This window comes from Amblyomma mixtum, chromosome 3, assembly GCF_055824585.1.
Source record: "Amblyomma mixtum isolate Tamu chromosome 3, ASM5582458v1, whole genome shotgun sequence".
NCBI lineage: Eukaryota > Metazoa > Arthropoda > Arachnida > Ixodida > Ixodidae > Amblyomma > Amblyomma mixtum.
In genome coordinates, this window is record NC_143014.1 from 168,153,864 (window position 1) to 168,162,242 (window position 8,379).

Genomic DNA, 8,379 nt, shown 5'->3' on the forward strand with positions numbered 1-8,379 from the left:
AAAACGAGCTAAAGTGTGTTTTTGACGTAAATAATAAACCCTGGGATAAGAAATGTGAAAAATGTGTCATTTTTGAGGATCGCTGACCAATACTGAGCTGCTGATAAAGGTAACGACTGTGATACGAGCAAATTTCTTGCCACAACCGTCTCGCAGCTGCCGCTGGCCCGACGTGGGGTCCGGCTCGCCTGGCGCCCGCTCGCTTCGCTGCTGAAGGAGTCGCGGAAAGTGACCATACTATTATTTTATTGTGAGATGATGCTGTTGACTGCAAAGCGATGTGTAGAGTAAGCCTTTTATTATAGCTCAGGCGACTTCCGAAGCGCCGGCCGCTGCAGCTTCGATGCCAAAGAGGCAATAGGCCTAGCGACGACCACGGCAGCCAGGCAGCAGCAGAGCTCGTCGCCCGGAGCGCCCGCGAGCGGTGCCGTTGCCGAAAGCTCGCAACATAAGCAGGCATGCTTTGTCGCTGCTCGAGAAGTATTTCGGATAACAAGGCGATCTTGCCTTGTGATATTTGTACACCATCCCAAGCAGCGCTCAGGCATTGCTGCACGGCGGCGAAGTGCGACTGCGACACCGGTTGTGAGCGAAGCTTGGGTAGAGTGGCGCAGCGATGCTCACTGCTTCGTGTGTCCCTGCTTGTAGTGGGGCGGCAGTTCGCAAGCGACGATCGGTGCGGCGCGTTGGCCAAGTTTTTAAGGACACGCCGTTCAGAAATCGGGCGCTGAATCCTGACGACGACGACAGCTCGCTCACTTCCATCTTTCGGCAGACAGTGCCGAAGGGCAATATCTTGCCGGTCCCTGGCTTTGCAATCAATGACACAGCACGGCCGATTCATTTCGAATGAGCATGCGACGGAGGTCACGAAAGAAATCAGTAGCGCGGTGACTGAACCGCACCTCGATATTCGATTCGACGGCGACGCCAGCGGAGTGACACAAGCGGTACGAGCAGAGGACAACAATGTAAACCGGAAGTGCAGTACTAATTTCTGACACCGAACACACAATAACTGCGTAAACATGCATATAAACGACAACTCTGCTTGCTGAAATGCGAAATGTTTCCGAAAAGAGTAAGAGTGTGAAGTATCTAGAGCTTCTAGTTTGTTAAATGCGTAATTTCACGTTGGCAACGCGAACCAATCATAGCCCAGCACTTGTGACGTAAAGAGTACAAACCGACGTAATGAGTACGGATTCGGGCGGAAGTTCACCGCCGCTGGTCGCCGCGAGGCTCGGGAGAGGTAGTTTTTGAAAATGTATTATAAATTATCTACTCGCCTTTGATGTATTGTACGCGGCATGAACGTTCAGTGGCCTACGCTCTACATAATGCAAGTATTTGTTTGCCAACCTCAGACACCCCTTTCAGGGACCCTTTAAGGATAGCGGCTATTTTGCCATTACCTGCCCTAAGTAGACGTATTCCCCTACCTCTTCAAGCATCTCGCTACCAATTGCGAACTGCTGTTCCCTTGCGAGGCTCTGCCTGCTCTGCAGGAGCAACTGAGAGTGTCTCTCATAGCATCCTCGATCACCCGCACCGGTGCGCACCGGGGCGCCTTGGTGCGCACCTTCCAACCTCGATCAACTGCACCGGTGCGCACCCGCTGTCCTCTATCACCGGAAGCGCACCCCGCCGGGTCGCTTTTTCGTTGCCCTGTCTCGCACCCGGAAAATCGGCGGTTCCCAAGGGTGCAATCTCGGCAAGCATTGCGGGACGCGCGCTGCGGAGAAGCCGCTTTCCCCCTTACACGGTGGCCCGTACTACCCTAATCGTGCCTGCGCACAGTCCCACGCGATGGAACAGAGAATACGGATGGTTGCCGCCATTGATGAAGTGCTGTCAAGTCCGTCTCATAGCGAAGATGACATGATAATCGACTTGATACAGACTAAACACGGCGATGAACAACCGAAAATTCGTTGATCGGGTCGTCAGGCGCCTCGCGTCTGTTTACATTTCACTGTTTTGCATATATAGCTGTGTGTCCTTGGACATGTGAAATGTGTGATTTATTTGCAGTTACAAAAGCATTTTCGGGTGAGCAGGGGAGCGTGTGACCGGTGTTGTGGTTTACAATCAAATGCACGCGCCAGAAAAAAAGGCATCCTAAAGGCGACGCTGCATGCACGCCCCCTCGAGCAGCTTGTCCTCAGTGCAGCTTGTCCTCGATGTTGACCCCCGCCGGTGCGCCACCGCCGCGGTGCGCAGGGAACCGCGCTGGTTTCGGGCCGCACCCGGTGCGAGGTGATCGAGGATGCTATCAGCGAAAGGGAGTGTCGGTGAGAGGGAGTTTTTCAGCCGTACTCGATGCTGAGTTTTGTAGGGTTTTCGTTCCCTGAAATCCCTAGATGGAGGCCGGGCCTGCCGAGGAAGGCGTGTCCTGAAAAGTTCACTTTGGCACTCCTCACACTCTCTCTCATTAGGAAACACGCCCCCATCAAGTGTTGAGCTTGAGAGTGAGGAGGATGTCATCTCTGTCGCGCAGACACCGGAAGGTCTGCGAGTGGCGTTCCCACGGTCTGCAGGTGGTCGCACTTGTTCCTCGTCAGTGCAAGGTCAAGGCTATGTGCCAAGCCACGCGGGGTGGGGGAACCGCTCGCCGAAAATTTCTCCTTTGACGACGGATGCCGCGGCCAAACATGGTGACTGAACCCAGCTGACCCCCGGGTCCTCACTTCAAAGTCCATTACGGCTGGTTTTGGCAACTATCTTCGTCGTGTAGGTGAGGGTGCACTGGCAGAGCTGCGCTGGCTGCTTTCAGGGAAGACTTGCTGTCGCCGCTGCACTGTAAACGAGCACTGAATGCCACAGTGCTTTGTGAACTATAATCTCACCCTCGCGATTATCTAGTTATGTTTGTTTTTTCACGGCATCACTTATGTTTAGATTTGATTCAAATTGTTTTGCAGCATGCACTTGTGCATAGGTTTAGCTACGCTGCGCATTATGACTGTCCGCTGACGAGCGGAAGTACAGCGAACAAGTAACTTATTGGCAAATGTGGCGTAGATCCTCTGCGTGGGCACTACGAGATTATGTTGTGCTTTAATTCTGTTTGGTTTGTTTTATATGGTTTTGCAAGTATGGTTTCCGCAGTATTTGTTACGTGCTAGTGTCCGCGGACACGGAAGCACTTGGACATGGCAGCTTAGGTAGCTGGCATGAGCTCCTAGAGACGCTACCCTTTTAGTCGTGTTAAGTATAGCAGTACGTTATTACTTCTGCAGTGCTTGTTGCGCAAGTTTTGCACGTTTACGGCAGGGGTCTTAGCGTCTGCTACCATGGTAAACGAACGGAAGAGCGCGCACAGGCCATTGTGCAGGTTACGAATGGAGTATAGCTTGGGGAAAAATTGAAAGCCTCTGTCTCACCTGTCGGTTGATTCCTCCCTTCCCGGGTGGCATCCGAGAATCGTTTCAACTTGTCCAACCGACCCTAGACCAATTCTAATTGTCCTTCTATCTCACACACCCACAACTTTGCGTCAGATACGCGCTTCGTGTTCGTTCAGGGAAATTTCTTTTCATTTCAGGCTTTACTTAGAGGGATATCTGGAGTGCAATCAGTATTGCTTTGGTTATGGCCTGGCGGGACGAGTGGGTTTCAGACGGCACTTGCTTTTGTTGTGAGTGGCTTGGCGTTTGTTTTCCCGTTTGGCTCGCCTCCCAGAGAAATTCCCAGAGCTGGACATCCCCAGCCGATGAAGAGAGCATTAGAGGACTGCAGAGCGAGAGCTCGTTCTCGCACGTCCCGCCAGCCGAGCTGCGTGGGAGCAGCTCATCTTCCGGACGCATTGTCTGGCGGCTGGGGTACTGTTATGCCCGGAATGCCCTTCAGCCTAAGCGGATTAAAACGCGGACTTTGTCGGCGCAGCCACGTCAGCGGCGACATCAAGCCCCCCCCCCCCTCCCTGAAAGATGCCAGCGCAGCTCTGCCAGTGCACCCTCACCTACATGACGAAGATAGTTGCCAAGGCCAGCCGTAACTGGCCATCCGAAGAGGACCGGATGTCAGCAGTGTCCGATCACCATGTTTAACCACGGCATCCGTCGTCAAAGGAGCAGTTTCGGGCGAACGGTTTCCCCACCCCGCGTAGCCTTGCGCGTGGCCTTAGCCTTGGACTTATGGCCCTACACTGCGAGTAACACGTGCGACCACCTGCAGACCGTGGTAACGTCACTCGAGGACCCGACGTCTGAGCGAAAGAGATGGCACCCTCTTCACCCTCAAGCTCAACACATGACGGGGGCGTGTTCCCTAATGAGAGAGTGCGTGATGAGTGCCAAAGTGAACTTAAATTTTCAGGACACGCCTTCCTCGGAAGGCCCGGCCTACGTCTAGGGATTTCAGGGAACGAAAACCCTACAAAACTCAACATCGAGTACGGCCGAGAAGCTTCGTCTTACCGAGACTTCATTCTGCTACGACGTTCCGTAGCAGAACTCTCACTTGCTCCTTACGTTTACATAACGTAAATAGTTGTATAAGTTTTCAGCGTCTTCATCGTAACCCCGTCTCCGTCTTCCTCGTCCCTTCTCCGGCTCAACCATAATTCGTGAGTCCCAACAAGTGGTGGCAGCGGTGGGAAAAAAGCGCGTTAGTTTCAACTTTTAATTGGTTGTGTAGGACAACCTGGATAGTACAAATAAGCGCGCTGATAACGAAGAGTATGGCTCTCTGCGCGCTTCCTTTTACAACCGGAGGCTTTCGGGCGGCCGCTGGCAGAAGGGCTACGGCCATTGCTTGACATGGGCTTGGAGGTGCAGCCAGCTTGCTTCACCTCTACGGATGAAAGTGGTGTTGTTGAGAAGGTGTCGGCGCCCATGGGAGTGTCATAACGTGCGATGGTTGAGGGAAGAACGCAAAGGAAATGTCCATGGGTTCTTTTAAAGGTCAGAAACGGTACGTCGTGCTGCGCGTTGTAGATGTCATTCTTCAAGAACTTCCGCCACTGATCTGCGGTGTTAACCAGCAAGCCTTCGGCGTTTAACTTCTCGGTGATCTCTTGTCGCATATCTAAGCTTTTCGCACCGTCGTGATCATCTGGTTGAGCCCGCGTTTATTAATTAGCTCATGTTACTGCAGCAAAAGTCTTAGCATTTCAAAACGCTTTAGAATAGCTGCTGTCTTCTCCCTAGTCACTCTTCGCTCCACCCACGGCTACATCAGAAAGATGTCACGGTATAGCGAGCGGGTTCCAAAGCGAACCCTTCATGGGTTCGGCTTTGGCAGCTTGCTTTCCAGACTTGCGCTTTGCCAAAATACGCGAAGCAGCGTGTTTTTCGCTGGCGCAAGTAGTGTAGCTCTAATAGCTCTCTCCTGTCCTTTCCTGCTATCGGTCCCCTTTCTACTTCTCCTCGCTGTCCTCTCCCTGTCCCTTTTACCTGAAGCGGCAGAGGTTGCTCTTTCTAACCTCACTCTATATTCTGTCCCTTTTATTTCCAGCGACCGTAGTTTAAGTGCTGATATTGTTGTGTAGCTGTTGCCGCAGCCGGAAGCATCGTTTTCTTTTCTTCCTCTTTGTATTTTTTAATAAACCGCTATGCCGCAGCCGTGGCCTAGTGGTAGAGCACCCACCTCTGCTTCCGGAGGTGGTGGGTTCGAATCCGGCCTCCGGACGGCCGGGTATACCCACCGGTTTTCTCAAAATGGGTTCAAGCTACACCCCGGCCTGGTGCTCGGCTTCCTAGGGTTGCATTGCTTGGGAAAGGAGCCTGCGCCTTCATAACCCGTCGCTGTGGGCTTGAAGACAGGAACAAAGCGTAAGACATGCTGAATAAACCGCTATACTGTACTATACTACGCCCCAGACACCACACGAAGCTTCGGGGAGGGGAGAACACGTGCACCCCTCACCTCCATGAACACGAAGTAATCTTGGTGGACTGTACATTTTTTAAGGCATTTGTACACAAACCAACGGAACGCACATGCAAGAAGGAAAAATTTTGCGATGGCTGCTTTTGCGCAGTGTTTCTGGCAAGCTCATCGGTTGCAAGATACACGCGAACGTGGTCCTGTTTAGTGAGTAGTGATGCACATTTGAAACGAAGGCATCAATGGATAAAGAAAAAAATAAGTGTCTTAGCAATGCAGCCGGTTTCAGTCTCGTTCTTGGTGAATTTGTATTGGAGAGATCTGAAAAAGGTGAAAGAAAAAGGGCTGAGCAGAGCGGTTGTTTCTGCCAGCAAGGACATTTGCGAAAGACGCGTCATAAGCTGTGATAACAGACTAAAACGATGGTGCTAGCAACACAGCCAACCCTAAAGTGACAAACACACGTGATAACGGAGCGCGACGAGCAGTCGGGCTAGTACATACTGCCGCGTACGTCGGGTGAGGCTGCTGCAGCCCGCACAATTTACAACCATGGCAGCCGGTAGGTGGGGCTACTGGAGCGAACTACAATGTGCTCGTTTTAATCTTTACTTTTTCTCCTTTTCCCCTCTTTTACTGACATTCTGCATTTCCTCTTCTTCATATTTTCACTCCCAACGAACCATCATCATCTGCTTAGATGAAGACGAAGCCAGGATCCATTGGCATTGGTGGCCCTCGTGCGCTTTCACGTGCTAGGCTTCGTTGGAACCCCATAGATTCCAAATGTCTGGCGTCTTTCAAAAGCTCTACCTGTGCTTAAAAAGCAAGACGAAGGATTTGTCTTAGACAATATTAGACCAATTTCTTTGAAATCGAATCTGGTGAAGTTGGTAGAACGCGTGTTGTATGAACGAATCATGCCCATCATTATCGAAAAGGGGCTGCTAGACCCCTGTAACATTGATTTTAAGCCTGCGTGCTCCATATCGTGTGCGCATATCGACCTCGAAAGCCTGTCCGGTTAGCTCGCCGGCGTCATCAATATGATGCGCTTGCAATCTCTAAGGCTTATAACAGTTATGGGGTCACCCGCGTGCAGCCGGCCGGGAAGGCGCGCTTCCGTGCCAGCTATGCGCGGGCGTTCTCGTGTCCCCAACCCGTGGCGCAGTCACAGCCACGGCGGGTTCGGACGAAGTAGGCAACGAACAGAGTACGCTAGGAAACCGTTTATTTACCTAGCGCAAGGCAAAGCACACTGCGGAAGAATGTTCTATCCGATAATAGATGGTTCAGCAGCTTACCAAGTCGTCGTCGACTGGCGTTGAATAATCCGGGAGGGCGCGGGCAGGAGACGGGGTCGGCGGGGCAATCGGGCAGTCACCGCGGCGAGAGGAGAGACTAGACAGCCTTTGTTCCCGCGTGAGCTCTCCTTAAACCCCTACGACATTGCACCCCCTTGAGCAACCGGTTGCAACCAAGAGGGGTCGTTCACCCCGTTCCTAAGACGCCAGAGCGTAGGCGTGACGTCACGTCCGAGCTGAGGGTGAGGTTAGTGGCCGCGTGCCCCCCTCTACCCATGCCCGGCGGCGGGCGCTTCGTCGCGTGACTCAGCGCGGGGCGGCGAGGGATATCTGTATATCCCACATCCTCCCCTCCTTAAGAAGCCTCCCGGACAGAGAAGCAGGCGCACACGTCACTTAATCTTCTCCGCCATCCAGGGATCGAAGTTCTTCGGCTCCCGCCGGTACACTTGTTGATGTCCGCGCCACGCCCGCACCGATCAGCTGGTCCGAATACTTGACCACCCGCGAGATGCCGATGTCGACAGGTAGCTTGCTACCGGTCGCCATCTTCCAATTACCCGCGCTTGCACCGCTCCGGTGAAGGTGGTTGACCGCCTCCGTGGCACCGGCTTCGACTGCATGGAGGCCAGGTTCGTGGCTGCGCCGCCCTCAGAGGCTGGGTCAGGTGGCTTCAGAGGCGAGGGCCGCGGCGCTTCCATGGTAGAGGCCGGGCGGTTGGGTTGCCCTGGCATACCCGGTTAGCTGGCCAGGGCCCAGGGTTGAGGTGGTAATGGGGCCACGGCTGCTCTGTCTTCGTTTGACCAGCTTGCTCTTGGGTAGGCGGGTGCGGCGGCGTACAGTCGGCAGGCGGGCAGCTCCGATGCGGTGTGGCAGGTAGCAGGGGTGCTCAGGTGGCAGCAGGGTGGCGGCTTCAGGTCGCGGGCTGGGCGTAGAGGCGGGCCATGGGCGCGGCGCGTTGCCGAAGCTGTATGGTGGCTCTAGATGGTTCTAGTTGGTGGCAGTGGCGAACGATGTCGTTCTGATGCGCCCTGCTTCTTTTCCATCTGCGCTGAAAAAGGTCAACACAGATGTAACCAACTGCCGCAGCGCGTGCTACGTAGCTGTTCGGCCCTCACGAGAGTCATGAGGGCTAACGCAAGTAAGTCTTACGCAATAGTGATCGGCATGAGCGGCCCGTACGTTCATGCATCTAACGAGACTGCGTGTCGGCCTGCGCCCTCGCTCTAGTCCGCGCAGGCAG